Genomic DNA, 21,821 nt, shown 5'->3' with positions numbered 1-21,821 from the left:
ACTGAAATACGTAACTGATTAACGATTCGTACAGCACAACAGATGTTTAAATACAGGAACTAAAACTATTAAAATGTAAAACTGAATGAAAAGTCCCTGCAGCTGTATTTATTTAAGTAGATTAGAGTCCCACACAACCAGTTATAACTTTTAAGTTGCATCTTCTGGTGTATATAAACGCTATGTCGTACGGTATAGGGAGGTATTACAGAATGCAGCAGAGTAACAGTTTGCGTAGCTAGGTAAAGTTGTCAGCCCTCCTCAACTGGTAAAAACCATCGGCAATGACGCTGGTTACTATCAACTGAGGATGGCTGATAACTTTGCCTAGCCACACCAACTGTTACTCTGCAGCTCACTAACCGACATAAATGAATATAACTGCAGGAACTATCTGACTTTTCATTCAGTTTTACATTTTAATAGTATTAACTTCTATACTTAAACATCTGTTGTACAATATGAATTGTCAACCAATTATGTATAACTATTTTACCTGTGCCCGTGCAAGGTTTTAAAATTACCTGTTCAACTGAAATCTTATTGGCGGACATGACTGTCATTGTGCAGGCTGTGGCAGTAAAACTGTGCCAATAAGAAAATAAGAGGAATAGGAAAAAGATATTGTGCCCAAAAATTACATGCAGGTATGAAATACACTTATGAACACGAGGAATCAATATTCCAAATTATGAGACATCAAGGTCTACGCATCTTAACAGAAACAGAAGTTCATGTATCGTTCTGTCGTTGCATACTTACCAATATCATCAAAGTTTTAATCATCACATAAAAAACAAAGCTGTGGCCATGAAACTTTCTCGTGGCGCCAGACATTCTCTACGCATTTACCCTTCAATGCCAAATATTTTTCCCCACAATGAACTACTTGGCGAAGACCTTGGTTGTACAAATCTGTTGTTCAGGAAACGTTCCACAGCGAAAATCACCACCTCATCAGTCTGGAAATACTTGCCACATAATGGCTTCACCAGATGAGGAAAAATGATGAAGTCAATGTGTGTGCCGTGTCAGGAGAATACGGAGATGGGACAAATTGTGGTGGCCTAAGAAGCAAGATGTGTGACTGTGTCCTTTGTAGAATGAGCTAAAGTGTTGTCTACATCTACATCTACATCCATACTCCGCAAGCCATCTGACGGTGTGTGGCGGAGGGTACCTTGAATACCTCTATCGGTTCTCCCTTCTATTCCAGTCTCGTATTGTTCGTGGAAAGAAGGATTGTCGGTATGCCTCTGTGTGGGCTCTAATCTCTCTGATTTTATCCTCATGGTCTCTTCGCGAGATATACGTAGGAGGGAGCAATATACTGCTTGACTCTTCGGTGAAGGTATGTTCTCGAAACTTTGACAAAAGCCCGTACCGAGCTACTGAGCGTCTCTCCTGCAGAGTCTTCCACTGGAGTTTATCTATCATCTCCGTAACGCTTTCGCGATTACTAAATGATCCTGTAACGAAGCGCGCTGCTCTCCGTTGGATCTTCTCTATATCTTCTATCAACCCTATCTGGTACGGATCCCACACTGCTGAGCAGTATTCAATCAGTGGGCGAACAAGCGTACTGTAACCTACTTCCTTTGTTTTCGGATTGCATTTCCTTAGGATTTTTCCAATGAATCTCAGTCTGGCATCTGCTTTACCGACGATCAACATTATATGATCATCCCATTTTAAATCACTCCTAATGCGTACTCCCAGATAATTTATGGTATTAACTGCTTCCAGTTGCTGACCTGCTATTTTGTAGCTAAATGATACAGGATCTATCTTTCTGTGTATTCGCAGCACATTACACTTGTCTACATTGAGATTCAATTGCCATTCCCTGCATCATGCGTCAATTCGCTGCAGATCCTCCTGCATTTCAGTACAATTTTCCATTGTTACAACCTCTCGATACACCACAGCATCATCTGCAAAAAGCCTCAGTGAACTTCTGATGTCATCCACCAGGCCATTTATGTATGTATATTGTGAATAGCAACGGTCCTATGACACTCCCCTGCGGCACACCTGAAATCACTCTTACTTCGGAGGACTTCTCTCCATTGAGAATGACATGCTACGTCCTGTTATCTAGGAACTCCTCAATCCTATCACACAATTGGTCTGATAGTCCATATGCTCTTACTTTGTTCATTAAACGACTGTGGGGAACTGTATCGAACGCCTTGCGGAAGTCAAGAAACACGGCATCTACCTGTGAACCCGTGTCTATGGCCCTCTGAGTCTCGTGGACGAATAGCGCGAGCTGGGTTTCACATGACCGTCTTTTTCGAAACCCATGCTGATTCCTACAGAGTAGATTTCTAGTCTCCAGAAAAGTCATTATACTCGAACACAATACGTGTTCCCAAATTCTACAACTGATCGACGTTAGAGATATAGGTCTATAGTTCTGCACATCTGTTCGACGTCCCTTCTTGAAAACGGGGATGACCTGTGCCCTTTTCCAATCCTTTGGAATGCTACGCTCTTCTAGAGACCTACGGTACACCGCTGCAAGAAGGGGGGCAAGTTCCTTCGCGTACTCTGTGTAAAATTGAACTGGTATCCCATCAGGTCCAGGGGCCTTTCCTCTTTTGAGCGATTTTAATTGTTTCTCTATCCCTCTGTCGTCTATTTCGATATCTACCATTCTGTCATCTGTGCGACAATCTAGAGAAGGAACTACAGTGCAATCTTCCTCTGTGAAACAACTTTGGAAAAAGACATTTAGTATTTCGGCCTTTAGTCTGTCATCCTCTGTTTCAGTACCATTTTGGTCACAGAGTGTCTGGACATTTTGTTTTGATCCACCTACCGCTTTGACATAAGACCAAAATTTATTAGGATTTTCTGCCAAGTCAGTACATAGAACTTTACTTTCGAATTCATTGAACGCCTCTCGCATAGCCCTCCTCACACTACATTTCGCTTCGCGTAATTTTTGTTTGTTTGCAAGGCTTTGGCTATGTTTATGTTTGCTGTGAAGTTCCCTTTGCTTCCGCAGCAGTTTTCTAACTCGGTTGTTGTACCACGGTGGCTCTTTTCCATCTCTTACGATCTTGCTTGGCACATACTCATCTAACGCATTATGTACGACGGTTTTGAACTTTGTCCACTGATCCTCAACACTATCTGTACTTGAGACAAAACTTTTGTGTTGAGCCGACAGGTACTCTGAAATCTGCTTTTTGTCACTTTTGCTAAACAGAAAAATCTTCCTACCCTTTTTAATATTCCTATTTACGGCTGAAATCATCGATGCCGTAACCGCTTTATGATCGCTGATTCCCTGTTCTGCGTTAACTTTTTCAAATAGTTCGGGTCTGTATGTCACCAGAAGGTCTACTATGTTATCGCCACGAGTAGGTTCTCTGTTTAACTGCTCAAGGTAGTTTTCAGATAAAGCACTTAAAAAAATTTCACTGGATTCTTTGTCCCTGCCACCCGTTATGAACGTCTAAGTCTCCCAGTCTATATCTGGCAAATTAAAATCTCCACCCAGAACTATAACATGGTGGGGAAATCTACTCGAAATATTTTCCAAATTATCCTTCAGGTGCTCAGCCACAACAGCTGCTGAGCCAGGGGGCCTATAGAGACATCCAATTACCATGTCTGAGCCTGCTTTAACCGTGACCTTCACCCAGATCATTTCACATTTCGGATCTCCGTCAATTTCCTTCGATACTATTGCACTTCTTATCGCTATAAACACGCCTCCCCCTCCGCTGTCCAGCCTGTCTCTGCGGTATACATTCCAATCTGAGTTTAGGATTTCATTACTGTTTACGTCTGGTTTCAGCCAACTTTCTGTCCTTAGTACTATATGGGCGTTGTGACCGTTTATTAATGAGAGCAGTTCTGGGACCTTTCTGTAGACGCTCCTGCAGTTTACTATTAGCACATTAATATTGTTATTCCCTGTTGCATTTTGCCTACTCCTACCTTGCCGTGTCTCAGGAGGCGTCTTGTCGGGCCTAGGGAGGGGATTCTGTAACCTAAAAAACCCCCATGTGCACTCCACACGTACTCCGCTACCCTTGTAGCCGCTTCCGGCGTGTAGTGCACGCCTGACCTATTCAGGGGGACCCTACATTTCTCCACCCGATAGCGGAGGTCGAGAAATTTGCACCCCAGATCGCCGCAGAATCGTCTGAGCCTCTGGTTTAAGCCTTCCACTCGGCTCCAAACCAGAGGACCGCGATCGGTTCTGGGAACGATACTACAAATAGTAAGCGAGGCTTTCCGCCTTCACCAATTCCGCCAACCGCCTGTACGAACTGAGGATGACCTCTGAACCCAGACGGCAGGAGTCATTGGTGCCGACATGAGCAACAATTTGCAGTCGGGTGCACCCAGTGCTCTCTATCGCCGCCGGTAGGGCCTCCTCCACATCTCGGATGAGACCCCACGGCAAGCAGACAGAGTGAACACTGGCCTTCTTCCCCGACCTTCCCGCTATTTCCCTAAGGGGCTCCATCACCCGCCTAACGTTGGAGCTCCCTATAACTATAAACCCCTCCCCCCGTGTGCCTGCTCGGACCTTGCTGAAGGAGCAGCCACATGTCCACTCACAGGCAGAGCGGGCGATGCCACACGGCCAGCCTCCACATTGACCCTCCGCCTCGTGCGCCGCGAACGCCGCTGAACCCGTCACTCCCCTTGGGGAGAGGGTGGCCCAACCGCGCCCAGTACCCGCGAAGATGTCTCGACAGCAGGGACAGTGGGTGAAGCATGTAACACCTGGGGTGTACCTTGCGACGCACGAGACGCCCCACTGCCGCTACACTCCGAGGCAGCAGCCTGAAGACGGCTGACCGCGGCCATCAACACGCTCAGCTGTTCGCGAACAGTGGCCAGCTCCTCCTGCGTCCGTACACAGCAGTCACACATCCTATCCATCCTAAGGAATCAATTTACTGAAGAGAGTTAATCAACCTTTAACTAGACTGCTGATTCTCTAAAGGCGGCTGTTTATTCACTAAACTGTGGTTGCTAGCCACTTCTTGTAGAAAACAATGAAAATAGCACTACCTGTCTCTGGACTGTATTGGAAACAAACACTAGCACTACTGGCACTATGGTTGACTAAAGGGACTCTCTCTGACTGTATTCAAAACAAACACGAAATCTATGGAACTATTAATAGCACTCGACAATTAAAGCTTCCTAAAAGCAAAAACACACGGAAGTAGAAGTGACAAGTAAGAAAAATACAGTTAATACTTAAATTATGGTAGCTCGCTGCACAGCAGACGCGAACCAGACGGCAATTACGACGACACTGACTCTGCTGGCACTATGGCTGACTAAAGGGACTCTCTCTGACTGTATTCCAAACAAACACGAAATCTATGGAACACTATTAATAGCACCCGACAATTAAAGCTACCTAAAAGCAAAAACACACGGAAGAAGAAGTGACAAGTAAGAAAAATACAGTTAATACTTAAATTAAGGTAGCTCGCTGCACAGCAGACGTGAAGCAGACGGCAATTACGACGACACTGACTCTACCGGCACTATGGCTGACTAAAGGGACTCTCCCTGACTGTATTCAAAACAAACACGAAATCTATGGAACACTATTAATAGCACCCGACAATTAAAGCTTCCTAAAAGCAAATACACACGGAAGAAGAAGTGACAAGTAAGAAAAATACAGTTAATACTTAAATTAAGGTAGCTCGCTGCACAGAAGACGTGAAGCAGACGGCAATTATGACGACACTGGAGCAAGCCTGGCTTCCTTCCGTACCCTTACGAGGATAATCTGTTAGCACAATAAAAAACGCAGCCCCCAAAAGCACACAGCATCATCTTGCCCGACGATACTTCGGTTTTCTCCTTTACCGCTAGCATTGAATCCACATGTTCCCACTGCTTGCTTTGCTTCTTTGTCATTGGGTTGTGGTAATATACCCCAACAGTCAACCATGGTGACGATGCGGCTAAAATAAGTAATCACGATTGCCTAACCATCTGCAACATTTACGTGTTGCCTACGTTTAGTGGGCTTTTTAAATGAGTGTGAACAGTCATGCATCCCAGTGGGCAGAGATCTTTGTCATCTACAAAAAGTGCAAGATGTCGAAAACTAATCCATTTTTCTACTATGCCTCTAACTCTCTTGCAATTCCGGGTTATTCACAGAGATTCGGTCTGCCACTTTACTCTTTAGCATTCAGACTTGTTTGACAACAGCGAAAGTGCATGCAGCACCTAACAACTGTTATCATATGATGGTTTTGTTGTGCCATGGTTTACCTGGTCACCTGGCGAGACTTGCAGCTCTTGCGACCAGCTGAGCCGAGCTTCGTTATAAAAAGGATATCGCGTGCCACCCAAACAACTATGTGTATTGGTGTAAGAACATTGATTCAGTAAGCTGAGAGCGCACAAGGTGGATTGTTAAGGTAAAAACGTGGAGAGATATAAACATAAAACAAGCCTTATTGATTAAACATCATTTTAGGAAGCCAAATATTCCAGGTTTTGTAATTACACAATGTCTTTAGTATGCTTAGGGATTGTTGTTCGTCTTATCTTGAGGGTTCCTGTTGTTCACAACGGAGTATTATAGTAATTGCAGCTTATAAATTAAGCATATAGGCCTGTATATTCTTCACAAGGTTAGGGCTTTATTTTAGCCACTTTACTTAATTTTATTGATAATGTGCTCTCTCTTAAGTACTTCCGAGCCCCTGCCCCATGCATAGTACTTTGCCAAGAAGGTACTGTTTTCCGTACGTTCTTGTTATGGCTTTACATTTAAAATATTCTAGCTTTGTAATTCCTTTATATTTTATGGAGTATCTGAGGTTTGCAGTTTACTCTTGTTTTACTAGGATTATAAACAAATTGTGTTTTGGGTTATACGCTCTTGACAATTACGGGTCCTCTATCTGGTATTAGTCATTCTGCATACAAATTTTTAAATTTTTCACTTTCAAGCGTTCCCGCTTAGGTACCTTCTAACAAGTGCCCTGGCACAAAATTTCGCTTAAGTTTTATTAGAAGCGTTTTGTTACGAAGTTATATTGCATAATTCTTTTTACTTTACCTCGTTGTTATTTGTCAGCTTCTGCGCTCTGTTTATTGCATTACGCATCTCTGCCGCATTTCTTTTTCCTGTTTCTCAGTCTTTTTCTATTTCATTGAAACCACTGTACTCTGCATACTTGAACTTCATGTCTCTGGTATTGGACAAGATTCTGTAGCAATATTTATGCAATTTATTTCCTATTCAACATGTTTGTAGCTAGCTTATGTGAATTTCTTTCTCTCTACCATGATGATTTTTCATTGACGGGTTTGCACCAGCAATTGGCGCCACCTAGTGATGGTTATCTTTGCAAGCGCCATCAGTCGCTCCTGATTCTGTCAATACTGTGTGAGCGCAGACTGGCCACCGGCACCTTGTTCAGGAGCCGTGTTTACAGCCGATGAGTGTTGTCGTATGTTATGGCTAACGAGCAACATAGTTAGAGTTAAACCGATGATTACACTTTCTAAGAATTCCTCTGCAGATTTATACTTAGTGGTTTTTGTGTCATCTGTTACGGTGTTTTTCAAGTTCGTTTGCTTGCTTTTTTAGAAGTAGTTGACGAATGCTTTTCGGCAGTAATTTTAACATTTTTTACATACTTTCCTATCCTTTACCCCTTACATATTTACGTTTTTGGCTTTCACTGTTGAGTGTAGTAGCTCAGGATAGGATCACGCCCGCTTATTTATTACGTTCATTTTTATTGCACTTCCAGATAACTTGATGGTGGCCTACCAGGGTGCAACATGCTGGTTTTCAGACAATAAAGAGAAATCTGCAATCTAAACTGTCTTTTAACATTAATCACAATAGAAGGTTGGTGTAAACCGTCCCACAATTGTCTGGAATAAATTTTAATCACTTACCTTCATTTTTCTCTAGGTGATCATTAGAAGTCTATGACTAATCGTATAGTCCGTATAAGCAAATTCAAATCGTAAGCTACTGCGGTCGCATTTTAAACACAATGAGTAGAAGACAATGATGATGAGAAACAGATGGGAATACTGAAAGGTGGTAAGCCACTCTCTCACTTTAACTACTCTGTCGGCCAGATTCATATTCATATTTTAGGTCATGATCTTCGTGTTCCCCAATACTACATTTGGTATGTGTGGCTTATGAACTTCTTACGTGAGGAAATTGTGAGCACAACGTTCTTATGGCTGCATGTGTAGCCTGTCGAGTACCTATACGGGGAACAGAGAGAAAGATGGATTGTAGGCCATAAATGTTGTGTCCAGTGATCTGGCTGTGCGAGTGACTCGGGGAAGAAGCACTCTGTGAATTTTACCTGCAAAGGGATCTCGGTTGGTTGGGTGTAGAAGTTACCAAACTATGATATCATCAGACTCTCCGACCTTAGATTAACTAAAACCGATAAAATCCCACATTAATAGAGGCAACTACAATGTCCATAAAATGAGAAACTAAGGGAAGGAAGGAAAAGGGCCGAAGAAGATATGAGGGAAAGAAAGTGACTAATGGCAGGAGAGGAAAGGAAGAATCACAGGAGACAAGAGAGACGCTAAAGGCATAACAGACCCCATAACAAAAGGAGTGGGAAGGCAGAGGGCCAGGGTGAACCACCAAGCCCAGTTGAAGCCAATCCAGTCAGGGCGAAGTGGGGAGCAAGAGGGCCTGCCATCCCCTCCACTCACTGATAAGGTGGAAGGTCTCTCCCTTAAATAAAGCGATAAAAAACCCCATCACCAATAAAACGTAAAACGACATCAGCCACTGAGGCATTGTCAGCCAACACCAGGGGTAGCGAATCTGGAAAGCTGAAAGTCCGTCGTAGGGTGGCTAAGTTGGGGCACTCCAATAAGACATCGATCAACAGCGACAGAAAGAGGTGGGGGGGGGGGGGGGGTCCTCACGATGGAGGAGATAACCGTGAGTTAAAAAAGTATGGCCGATGCAGAGCTGGCAGAGGACGACAGAGGCCTTGCGAGAGGCCAGGAAGGAGGACCACTATTGAGTTGCAGAATCCTTAACTGCCCTGAGCTTTTTTGGCGAGGAAAGAGTGATCCATTCTGCATCCCAAAGACCCAAAACCTGTTGACATAATGCCAAGCGAAGGTGTACTTCCGGAATGTCAATAGCAAGAGATGGCCTGGTAGTAGCTAATTTAGCCAATAGATCGGCAAGTTCATTGCCAGGAATCCCAACATGGCCTGGGGTCCAAATGAAAACTACCGAACATCCACGTTGAGCGAGGAGAGAAAGGGAGTCCTGGATAGCGATGACCAACGGGTGGCGAGGGAAGCACTGGCCGATAGCGTGCAAACCGTTCAATGAGTCACTACACATAGTGAAGGATAGTCCTGAGCAAGAGCAGATATGGTCCAGTGCGCGCAAGATGGCTACCAATTCTGCACTAAAAACACTACTGCCATCTGGAAAGGAACGAAGTTCTGTGCATCGTGCATAGGTGTAAGCAAAACCAGTGCAGCCAGCAACCATGTAGCCATCAGTATAGATCACTTCAAATGTTCAAATGTGTGTGAAATCTTATGGGACTTAACTGCTAAGGTCATCAGTCCCTAAGCTTACACACTACTTAACCTAAATTATCCTAAGGACAAACACACACACCCATGCCTGAGGGAGGACTCAAACCTCCGCCAGGACCAGCCGCACAGTCCATGACTGCAGCGCCTTAGACCGATAGATCACTTCTGAACCCTGAAAACAACTGAGGAGACAGGAGAACTGGTGGTGAAGAGCCATTGAAGGGACAGAATCCTTAGAATCGATTGAGAGATCAAGACGGAACTGCGGCCAAGAGAAACACAACAGAGGGATACGCGCCTGAGTGGAGAAGAGAGGTGGTAAAGGCACTTGCTGGAGCTAAGAAAAGAGTGACTGAATGCGGGCAGCTATGGTAATCCCACATTGTGGCTACTGCTGCAGCAGGGTGATCTCCGTGTCAGGATAAAGGAGACCATAATTAGGGTGCTTTGGGGTGCAGCGAATGTGGAGCACATAAGATATCAGCTGTTGCTGGCGCAAAACTTGCAGTGGTGGAATCCCCACCTCTGTGAGAAGGCTAAGTATGAGGCTAGGCACCAGTTGCAAGTCGGACCCCATAGTGGTGCAAGAGGTCTAGTATCTGTAGTGTCAAAGGCGACGCAGAACCATAGACAGGACTTCCATAGTCTAAACGAGACTGGACCAATGCTTGATACAATTGCAGGAGAACAGAGCATTCTGCACCCCAGGTGGTATTGCACAGACACCTAAGAACACTGAGTTGGAATCAGCATGTCCTCTTGAGCTGGAGAAGGTGAGGTAGCCACGTCAACCGGTCATCGAAGACCAGACCCAACAAGCAATGGGTGTCCACCACCTCGAGGGGCTGGCCATCGAGGAACAGATGAGGATGGACTGTACGGCGACGGCAGAAATGCATGACACAAGTCTGGCCGCCGAAAACTGAAAGCCATGGGACAGAGCCCACGAGTGCGCCCGACCGATTGCCCCCTGTAGATGGCGTTCTGCAGTGCCCATTACGGAGGAGGCGAGGTAGATACCAAAATCGTCAGGATACAAAGAGGGGGACACAGTCGGCCCAACAGCTGTCACCAGATCATTAATGGCTATGAGAAAGAGAGGGACACTCAGCACGGAACCCTGAGGAACCCAATTTTCTTGCCCCTGAGGAACCCAATTTTCTTGCCGATGGGGAGAGCTGTAGGAGCAGCCAACTTGGACCTGAAAAGAGCGACAAGAAAGGAAGTTACGGATAAAAACGGGCAGTGAGCCACAGAGGCCCCATTCGTGAAGGGTGGTGAGAATATTGTGGCGCCAGGTGGTCTCATAGGCTTTATGCAAATCAAAGAAGACCGCAAGGAGGTGTTGCCGATGGGCAAAAGCCGACCGGATAGCAGACTCCAGGTGGACCAAGTTATCCACCGTAGAACGGCCACAGCGAAAACCACTTTGAGTCGACGACAAAAGGTCACGGGGGTTTCAAGGATCCAAAACAGCCGCCGACTCACCATGTGTTCAAGGAGTTTGCAGAGGGTGTTAGTAAGGCTAATTGGACAGTAGCTATCCAACTAATGAGGAGGCTTCCCTGTCTTCAACACCGGAACAACAATGCTTTCCTGCCACTGGATAGGACATACCCCCTCACTCCACAGACGGTTGAGGAGAGTCAGTATACGATGGTGGCCAGCCACTGATAAGTGTTGGAGCATTTGGTTATATATCCGGTCTGGTCCAGGAGCCGTGTCAGGACAAAGGGCGAGGGCGCTGGCAAATTCCCACTCGCTGAATGGGGCATTATATGGTACTGAGTAGCGAGAAACAAAAGACAAAGGCAGTCGTTCTGATAGCCCTTTCAGGAGAAGGAACATGGGCGGATACTGATCTGATGCTGAAGCTTGAGCAAAGTGTTGAACGAAATTTTCTTCCACAAAGTCCGGATTGCTAAGGACAACACCATGCACAGAAATTCCTGCAACCCTGATGGGAGGACGGTGACCAAAACTTCGCCAGAGTTTCGCCCAAACTTGTGAAGAGGGGTGTGGGGTCCTATGACAGCAACACTTCGTTCCCAGCAAATCCGTTTCTGAAATCTGATTAGGTAGCAGGCCCGGGCGCAGAGTCGTTTAAAGACCAGAAGAAGAACAGTAGAAGGGTGCCGCTTGAAGTGTTGAAGAGAATGGCGGTGGTCTTTTATGGCTGCAGCAATTTCCGGAGTCCACCAAGAGATCGCCTTCCGGCGGGGGAACCTGAAGAAAGGATTGCTGAAACAGCTGCTAAAAGGATGGAGGCAGTCAACATCTGAGTGGATTCATCAACACTGCCGAGTGGCAATACAGGGAGGATGGGAGCAGAGGAGAAGGCACCCCAATAAGCCTTAGATATGGCCCCCCTGGAGGGTGACGGAGCGAGAGACACTGAAGGAAGGTCAAAACAATCGGGTAATGGTCGCTGTCACACAATTCATCATGGACACCCCACTGAATGGAGGGAAGAAGGCCAGAACAGCAGATGGTGGAGGTCAATGGTTGAGAAATTGCCGTGGGAGCGGCTGTGTTTAGTAAACAGAGGTCAAGCCCTGCCAGAACAGCTACAACTGTCCTGCCCAGGGCAGTAGTCATACGACTACCCCAAAGAGGGTTGTGGGAATTAAAGTCCCCTAATAACAGGAAGGGAGAAGGGAGTTGTTGAAGAAGGGTGTGAGGGCATGGGATGTCGGCGGCCTGTCAGGTGGGAGGTAGAGATTACAGATTGTGATTGGAGTGGCCAGATGGACCCTGACAGCAATGGCTTCGAGAGTGCTAGAGTGGTATGGAGGGGAACCCACTTACTAGCAATGTCCTTGCAGACTAAAGTGCAAACACCACCAGAAGCCCGCAAGGGCCAATTCGGTTCCGACAGAAAGTGTGGAACCCACGAAGGGTGGGTGAGTAAGAATTGACAAAATGGGCAGAGTAGAAGGATAGAAGGTGACGTGAATATCCATTACAATTCCACTGGAGGATTCTCAAGCAAGAGTCCAAAGTGGAAGCGAATGGACTGGAGTCGGTCACACCACTGAGTCACTATCTGTCACTGATAAGGATGGGGTAATATCCCTATAGGTGGGGAGGCTGCACCTCAGAGGTTACCAGAGGGGTCTTACTCTGGTTCCTGCGTTTCTGCTTCTTCCCTTGGGAAGGAAGAGAGGGGCAGACTTCAGTGTGGGCAGGCACAGAATTACACCGGGCAATCTTGGCGCCCACCGACCTCAGATCACGCTGCCGATGTGGAGCAGTAGATCGCCTTTCAGGGGTGTGCTGGGAAGAGGAGTCCCAGGAGGGAGCTCCACTACCGGCGGCCGCAGAAGGAGGGGAGCACTTCTCTGGTGCAGGAGGGGGTGCAGCACCTGAAGGGGTGAGTATGGATACTGAAGGAGAGGGGGAGTGGGAGGAGGAGCAGGCTGAATGCATGGGTCAAATGGGGTGGGGGTGGGAAGAGGAGGGGGTAGGAGGGGGAATTGACGTAATTGAAGCAAAAGTAGAGGTCATAGACACAGGATGGAGCTCATCATATTTTTGACGAGCCTCAGTGTAGGTGAGCCGATCTACGGTTTTGTACTCTTGAATCCTTCTTTCTTTCACAAACAATGGGCATGTAGGTGAGCGTGGAGAATGCTGTCCATTAGAATATACACACATTGGCGGGGGAGCACAGGCACTCCCCTCATGGAGGTAGCGCCCACAGTCACCACACGGGGGATCAGTGGTGCAGCAGGAAGACATGTGTCCAAACTATAAGCATTTAAAACATCTCATCAGTGGTGGAATATAAGGTTTTACATCACACCGATACACCGTTACCTTGACCTTCACTGGGAGGACATCCCCCTTGAAGTCCAGGATAAAGGCGCCTGTAGCGCTGCGATTGTTTGGAAGGCCACGCTGCACACGGCAAATAAAGCGAACCCCTCGCCCCTTGAGGATCTCAGTGGAAAATAATGCCCCGTATTGAGTTCAAAGATTGATGGGGCGTGACGGATACTGGGACATCACCGAGACAGTCACAAGCATGCTGGGCGTCAGATTGGGCAGCAGAAGATGTCTTGATGAGCAAAGCACCAGACCGCATTTTACTCACCGATCAATCGTCTCCACAAAAAAAGGCTTGATCGAGGCAAAACTACTGCCATCCGTCATGGTACAAACCAGGTACCGAGGAAAAGGTTTCAACCCAAGCCGGAGAACTTGACCCTTCTCCCAGGGGGTGGCCAGGGAAGGGAAGGCCGAAGGATCAGAAGAAGGAGCGTCACGTCTGCTACCACTCTTAGAGACGGCCACAGAATGGTGAAGCTTTTGTCGCTTCATGCTCAAGACGCTCGCCCAAGTACCACCCACTCCGATCAGTGGCTTGCCCCGTGGGCGCCACCCAGCCACAGAAAGAGCCATCTGGCACGGCGGCCATTGCCGGGAGATCTGGTGCCCCAAAATACTGAGCATCGACTCCTGGGCATACACGAGGCGTTAACAGTTCAGGTACTAGTTGTGTGATCCCTGTGGTTTCAGGAGGCTCAGCCAAGTGGGTACTTAACAGCTCCATCACACGGACTGGCTATCGTGCTGGTAACCTAGCAGGAGGGGGGCCAGGGTTGCAAATGGAAAGGGGAGGGGAGGGGGAGACGAACCTGTACGATGGAAGCTAGGTAGGGAGTTCATCCACAAATAGCTCACACTGAATGGAAAATTTTGGAAATAGAGTTCAATCTCCAAGGGGACCAAAAACGCCGAAATGGACATGGAAACAGCAAACTAAACAATAGCACAGACCAAAACAAAGCCAGGAGGATAGCCACGTCGACATAGAGAAGTCCACTAAGAGGGAAAAGAGGAGGCAGGGACAAAGGAGCAATGATAGGGAGGGAGGGGAACAGGGATGGTAATGCAGCCTTCAAAGGAAAGGAAACTGCAAGGAAGCTTAACAGCCTTGTTTCACAAATTGGAAATGGTCGGCATGGAAAGATCAGATCTCTAAGTAAATGACGGACTGTGATTCTGTCTAGGTAGATGTTTTTGTCGAAAAATCCTTAATGTGAGAACGACGCCTCCCTAGCCTAAAAGCTTCTTTTCTCCGACAGGAGAAATTTTGAGTTGCTTAATGCCTCCCCTCAGGATACGCAAAACAGAGGCTTGCTCTTCCAGCGCGGGAGCCCTGGTTCTGTCTGGATTGACTACCGAGCCGGCAGAATAGTCAAGAGGCGATATTAAATGAGTGGAGCATAGTTGGATTGGTTGGTAGAATGTGGAGGCGGTTTTTTTATCTGCTAATTCGGCTCCTGTACGAGGCTTGCTGGAAAGTGTGATATTCTTTGCCCTCTTCATCTTCTGGTCCTCCCCTTGTGGAGAGCTTTAGGTGTTTCCCTAGTGCGTGAGAGTCGTGATATGCAACTTGTGGCGGACTAAGAGCCAGTGGCAGTTTCCAACTGCACTGAGAGTCGAACTGAATATTATCTCGGATATGTTGTGTGTCACGAGGGTGAGTTGGCCACCTGATGTCTGACAATTCCAACACGTGCCGACGTGGCTGTGAGTCAAATTGGTTGGCCACATCAGCGAACGGGTGCACCTCACACTGAAATCTGTTGGGATTTCAGAGCTCTGATAGGACGTTTCCTGCGTTCTAATAATCAGAACCCCCGTTCATATACACTCCTGGAAATGGAAAAAAGAACACATTGACACCGGTGTGTCAGACCCACCATACTTGCTCCGGACACTGCGAGAGGGCTGTACAAGCAATGATCACACGCACGGCACAGCGGACACACCAGGAACCGCGGTGTTGGCCGTCGAATGGCGCTAGCTGCGCAGCATTTGTGCACCGCCGCCGTCAGTGTCAGCCAGTTTGCCGTGGCATACGGAGCTCCATCGCAGTCTTTAACACTGGTAGCATGCCGCGACAGCGTGGACGTGAACCGTATGTGCAGTTGACGGACTTTGAGCGAGGGCGTATAGTGGGCATGCGGGAGGCCGGGTGGACGTACCGCCGAATTGCTCAACACGTGGGGCGTGAGGTCTCCACAGTACATCGATGTTGTCGCCAGTGGTCGGCGGTAGGTGCACGTGCCCGTCGACCTGGGACCGGCCCGCAGCGACGCACGGATGCACGCCAAGACCGTAGGATCCTACGCAGTGCCGTAGGGGACCGCACCGCCACTTCCCAGCAAATTAGGGACACTGTTGCTCCTGGGGTATCGGCGAGGACCATTCGCAACCGTCTCCATGAAGCTGGGCTACGGTCCCGCACACCGTTAGGCCGTCTTCCGCTCACGCCCCAACATCGTGCAGCCCGCCTCCAGTGGTGTCGCGACAGGCGTGAATGGAGGGACGAATGGAGACGTGTCGTCTTCAGCGATGAGAGTCGCTTCTGCCTTGGTGCCAATGATGGTCGTATGCGTGTTTGGCGCCGTGCAGGTGAGCGCCACAATCAGGACTGCATACGACCGAGGCACACAGGGCCAACACCCGGCATCATGGTGTGGGGAGCGATCTCCTACACTGGCCGTACACCACTGGTGATCGTCGAGGGGACACTGAATAGTGCACGGTACATCCAAACCGTCATCGAACCCATCGTTCTACCATTCCTAGACCGGCAAGGGAACTTGCTGTTCCAACAGGACAATGCACGTCCGCATGTATCCCGTGCCACCCAACGTGCTCTAGAAGGTGTAAGTCAACTACCCTGGCCAGCAAGATCTCCGGATCTGTCCCCCATTGAGCATGTTTGGGACTGGATGAAGCGTCGTCTCACGCGGTCTGCACGTCCAGCACGAACGCTGGTCCAACTGAGGCGCCAGGTGGAAATGGCATGGCAAGCCGTTCCACAGGACTACATCTAGCATCTCTACGATCGTCTCCATGGGAGAATAGCAGCCTGCATTGCTGCGAAAGGTGGATATACACTGTACTAGTGCCGACATTGTGCATGCTCTGTTGCCTGTGTGTATGTGCCTGTGGTTCTGTCAGTGTGATCATGTGATGTATCTGACCCCAGGAATGTGTCAATAAAGTTTCCCCTTCCTGGGACAATGAATTCACGGTGTTCTTATTCAATTTCCAGGAGTGTAGTTTGTTGGTCTTCGTGGACGCGTGAGAAGATTACAGATGCCGCCCCGCACCGCCCCTCGCCCGCAGCGTGCCGTTTCCTGCTGCCGCCTCAATCAAGGCGAATAGGCAACGTATAGCTGGACTGGAGTAGGATTGTTAAATGATATTCACAGCTCCCTGTCCTCCGTGAACCATAATTTATGGTGTACCTGGTCGTAGCTGATTCTATTTGAATGAAATTTGTCCGCACAGTGGGTTGATGTAAACGAAGTCTGACGGCGTTGTAAAACGGATTAATCCAGGGAGGAACGTGTATAGTTTCCACCCCCATGAATGCTTCGCCAGTCAAGCACCATTCCTTTCCTGATTGTTGTTGTAGTCTTCAGTTCAGACACTGATTTGATGCAGCTCTCCATGCTACTCTATCCTGTGCAAGCTTCTTCAGCTCCCAGTACCTACTGCAACCTACATCCTTCTGAATCTGTTTAGTGTATTCATCTCTTGGCCTCCCTCTACGATTTTTACCCTCCGCGCTGCCATCCAATACCAAATTGGTGATCCCTTGATGCCTCAGAATATGTCCTACCAACCGATCCCTTCTTCTAGTCAAGGTGTACCACAAATTTCTCTTCTCCCCAATTCTATTCAATACCTCCTCATTAGTTATGTGATCTGCCCATCTAATCTTCAGCATTCTTCTGTAGCACCACATTTCGAAAGCTTCTATTCTCTTCGTATCTAAACTATTTATCGTCCATGTCTCACTTCCATACATGGCTACACTCCGTACAAACACTTTCAGCAACCACTTCCTGACACTTAAATCAGTACTCGATGTTAACAATTTTCTCTTCTTCAGAAACGCTTTTGTTGCCATTGGCAATCTACATTTTATATCCTCTCTACTTCGACCATCATCAGTTATTTTGCCCCCCAAATAGAAAACTCATCTACTACTGTAAGCATCTCATCGTCAGCATCACCCGATTTAATTCGACTACATTCCATTATCCTCGTTTTGCTTTTGTTGATGTTAATCTTATATCCTCCTTTCAAGACATTGTCCATTCCGTTCAGCTGCTCTTCCATGTCTTTTGCTGTCTCTGACAGAATTACAATGTCATTGGCGAACCTCAAAGTCTTAATTTCTTCTCCATGGATTTTAATTCCAACTCCGAATTTTTCTTTTGTTTCCTTTACTGCTTGCTCAATATACAGATTGAATAACATCTGGGAGAGGCTACAACAGTCTCACTTCCTACCCAACCACTGCTTCCCTTTCATGCCCCTCGACTCTTTTAACTGCCATCTGGTTTCTGTAACCAAATAGCCTTTCGCTCCCTGTATTCTGCCCCTGCCACCTTCAGAATTTGAAAGTGAGTATTCCAGTCAACATTGTCAAAAACATTCTCAAACATTCTCTAAGTCTACAACTGCTAGAAACGTAGGTTTGCCTTTCCTTAACCTATTTTCTAAGATAAGTCGTAGGGTAAGTATTGCCTCACGTGTTCCAACATTTCTACGGAATCCAAACTGATCTTCCCCGAGGTCAGCTTCTACCAGTTTTTCCATTCTTCTGTAAATAATTCGTGTTCGCATTTTGCAGCCGTGGCTTTTTAAACTGATAGTTCGGAAATTTTCACATCTGTCAACCCCTGCTTTCTTTGGGATTGGAATTATTATATTCTTCTTGAAGTCTGAGGGTATTTCGCCTGTTTCATACATCTTGCTCACCAGATGGTAGAGTTTAGTCAGGACTGGCTCTCCCAAGGCCGTCAGTAGTTCCAATGGAATGTTGTCTATTCCGGGGGCCTTGTTTCGACTCAGGTCTTTCAGTGCTCTGTCAAACTCTTCACGCAGTATCGTATCCCCCATTACATCTTCATCTACATCCTCTTCCATTTCCATAATATTGTCCTCAAGTTCATCGCCCTTGTATAGTCCCTCTATATACTCCTTCCAGCTTTCTGCTTTCCCTTCTTTGCTTAGAACTGGATTTTCATCTGAGCTCTTGATATTCATACAAGTGGTTCTCTTTTCTCCAAAGGTCTCTTTAATTTTCCTGTAGGCATATCTATCTTATCCCTAGTGATAAACGCCTCTACATCCTTACATTTGTCCTCTAGCCATCCCTGCTTAGTCATTTTGCACTTCCTGTCGATCTCATTTTTGAGACGTTTGTATTCCTTTTTGCCTGCTTCATTTACTGCATTTTCGTATTTTCTCCTTTCATCAATTAATTTCAGTATCTCTTCTGTTACCCAAGGATTTCTATTAGCCCTCGTCTTTTTACCAACTTGATCCTCTGCTGCCTTCACTATTTCATCCCTCAAAGCTATCCATTCTTCTTCTACTGTATCTCTTTCCCCCATTCTTGTCAATCGTTCCCTAATGCTCTCCCTGAAACTCTCCACAACCTCTGGTTCTGACAGTTTATCCACGTCGCATCTCCTTAAATTCCCAGCTATTTGCAGTTTCTTTAGTTTTAATCTACAGTTCATAACCTTTCCCGATTTGCGTTTGTCATTTTCTTTGTCAGATTTATCAGCTCGATTGTAGTTATAAAAGGATTAATAAAAATTTGTAATTATTTTTGTAAACTTAAATACGCCACTGTTCTCGTTCATACCCCCCCCCCCCCCAGCCATTCACGGTTTCTATTTTATTGTGCTGATACGTGGATACACCAGCAATTCAGAATGCAATCGTAATAAATTAGATAATTTGAGTTCTGAAAGTGATCGCATGCAAAGACAACAAAAGTGCCATGAGTGAATTTTCTTATTTCATACACAAAAATTAAAGGTGTAGATCGCAATTTGAGGATTGTTGAGAAGATAATATTTTTCTACGTGTTAAGAAAATAACAATTAGCATCGCCTGGACATATAAACTACTGGCCATTAAAATTGCTACACCACGAAGATGACGTGCTACAGACGCTAAATTTAACCGACAGGAAGGAGATGCTGTGATATGCAAATGATTAGCTTTTCAGAGCATTCACACAAGGTTGGCGGTGGTGGCAACACCTACAACATGCTGACATGATGAAAGTTTCCAACCGATTTATCATACACAAACAGCAGTTGACCGGCGTTGCCTGGTGAAACGTTGTTGTGATGCCTCGTGTAAGGAGGAGAAATGCGTACCATCACGTTACCGTTAGGTTAGCAGAATATGGAATTGGTGGGTCCAGGAAGGTAATACGGAACGCCGTGCTGGATACAAACGGCCTCGTATCACTAGCAGTCGCGATGAAAGGCATCTTATCTACATGGCTGTAACAGATAGTGCAGCCACGTCTCGATCCCTGAGTCAACAGATGGAGACATTTGCAAGACAACAACCATCTGCACGAACAGTTCGACGACCATCATGATGGTCGCATCCGTGTTTGGCGACATCGCGGTGAACGCACATTGGAAGCGTGTATTCGTCATCGCCATACTGGCGTATCGCCCGGCGTGATGGTATGGGGTGTTATTGGTTACACGTCTCGGTCACCTCTTGTTCGCACTGATGGCACTTTGAACAGTGGACGTTACATTTCAGATGTGTTACGACCCGTGGCTCTACCCTTCATTCGATCCCTGCGAAACCCTACATTTCAGCAGGATAATGCACGACCGCATGTTGCAGGTCCTGTACGGGCCTTTCTGGATACAGAAAATGTTCGATTGCTGCCCTGGCCAGCACATTCTCCAGGTCTCTCACCAACTGAAAACGTCTGGTCAATGTTGGCCGAGCAAGTGGCTCGTCACAATACGCCAGTCACTGCTCTTGATGAGCTGTGGTATCGTGTTGAAGCTGCAGGGGCAGCTGTACCTGTACACGCCATCCAAGCTGTGTTTGGTTCAATGCCCAGGCGTATCAAAGCTGTTATCACGGCCAGAGGTGGTTGTTCTGGGTATCGACTTCTCAGGATCTATGCACCCAAATTGCGTGAAAATATAATCACATGACAGTTCTAGTGTAATATACACTCATGGAAATGGAAAAAAGAACACACTGACACCGGTGTGTCAGACCCACCATACTTGCTCCGGACACTGCGAGAGGGCTGTACAAGCAATGATCACACGCACGGCACAGCGGACACACCAGGAACCGCGGTGTTGGCCGTCGAATGGCGCTAGCTGCACAGCATTTGTGCACCGCCGCCGTCAGTGTCAGCCAGTTTGCCGTGGCATGCGGAGCTCCATCGCAGTCTTTAACACTGGTAGCATGCCGCGACAGCGTGGAGGACGTGAACCGTATGTGCAGTTGACGGACTTTGAGCGGGGGCGTATAGTGGGCATGCGGGAGGCCGGGTGGACGTACCGCCGAATTGCTCAACACGTGGGGCGTGAGGTCTCCACAGTACATCGATGTTGTCGCCAGTGGTCGGCGGAAGGTGCACGTGCCCGTCGACCTGGGACCGGACCGCAGCGACGCACGGATGCACGCCAAGACCGTAGGATCCTACGCAGTGCCGTAGGGGAACGCACCGCCACTTCCCAGCAAATTAGGGACACTGTTGCTCCTGGGGTATCGGCGAGGACGATCCGCCTCCAGTGGTGTCGCGACAGGCGTGAATGGAGGGACGAATGGAGACGTGTCGTCTTCAGCGATGAGAGTCGCTTCTGCCTTGGTGCCAATGATGGTCGTATGCGTGTTTGGCGCCGTGCAGGTGAGCGCCACAATCAGGACTGCATACGACCAAGGCACACAGGGCCAACACCCGGCATCATGGTGTGGGGAGCGATCTCCTACACTGGCCGTACACCACTGGTGATCGTCGAGGGGACACTGAATAGTGCACGGTACATCCAAACCGTCATCGAACCCATCGTTCTACCATTCCTAGACCGGCAAGGGAACTTGCTGTTCCAACAGGACAATGCACGTCCGCATGTATCCCGTGCCACCCAACGTGCTCTAGAAGGTGTTAAGTCAACTAACCTGGCCAGCAAGATCTCCGGATCTGTCCCCCATTGAGCATGTTTGGGACTGGATGAAGCGTCGTCTCACGCGGTCTGCACGTCCAGCACGAACGCTGGTCCAACTGAGGCGCCAGGTGGAAATGGCATGGCAAGCCGTTCCACAGGACTACATCCAGCAGCTCTACGATCGTCTCCATGGGAGAATAGCAGCCTGCATTGCTGCGAAAGGTGGATATACACTGTACTAGTGCCGACATTGTG

The 21,821-nt window shown here is 47.4% G+C and overlaps 1 protein-coding gene across 1 annotated transcript in view; it reads right to left on the bottom strand.

Moving 5' to 3' along the window:
* Window positions 1-21,821, bottom strand: part of LOC126088166 (protein Wnt-1-like) — a 100,788-nt gene that overhangs the window by 3,458 nt on the left and 75,509 nt on the right. The gene's annotated exons all lie outside the window — the stretch shown is intronic.

This window comes from Schistocerca cancellata, chromosome 6, assembly GCF_023864275.1.
Source record: "Schistocerca cancellata isolate TAMUIC-IGC-003103 chromosome 6, iqSchCanc2.1, whole genome shotgun sequence".
In the NCBI taxonomy this organism is placed as follows: domain Eukaryota; kingdom Metazoa; phylum Arthropoda; class Insecta; order Orthoptera; family Acrididae; genus Schistocerca; species Schistocerca cancellata.
This window is presented reverse-complemented; position numbering and strand designations above follow the sequence as displayed.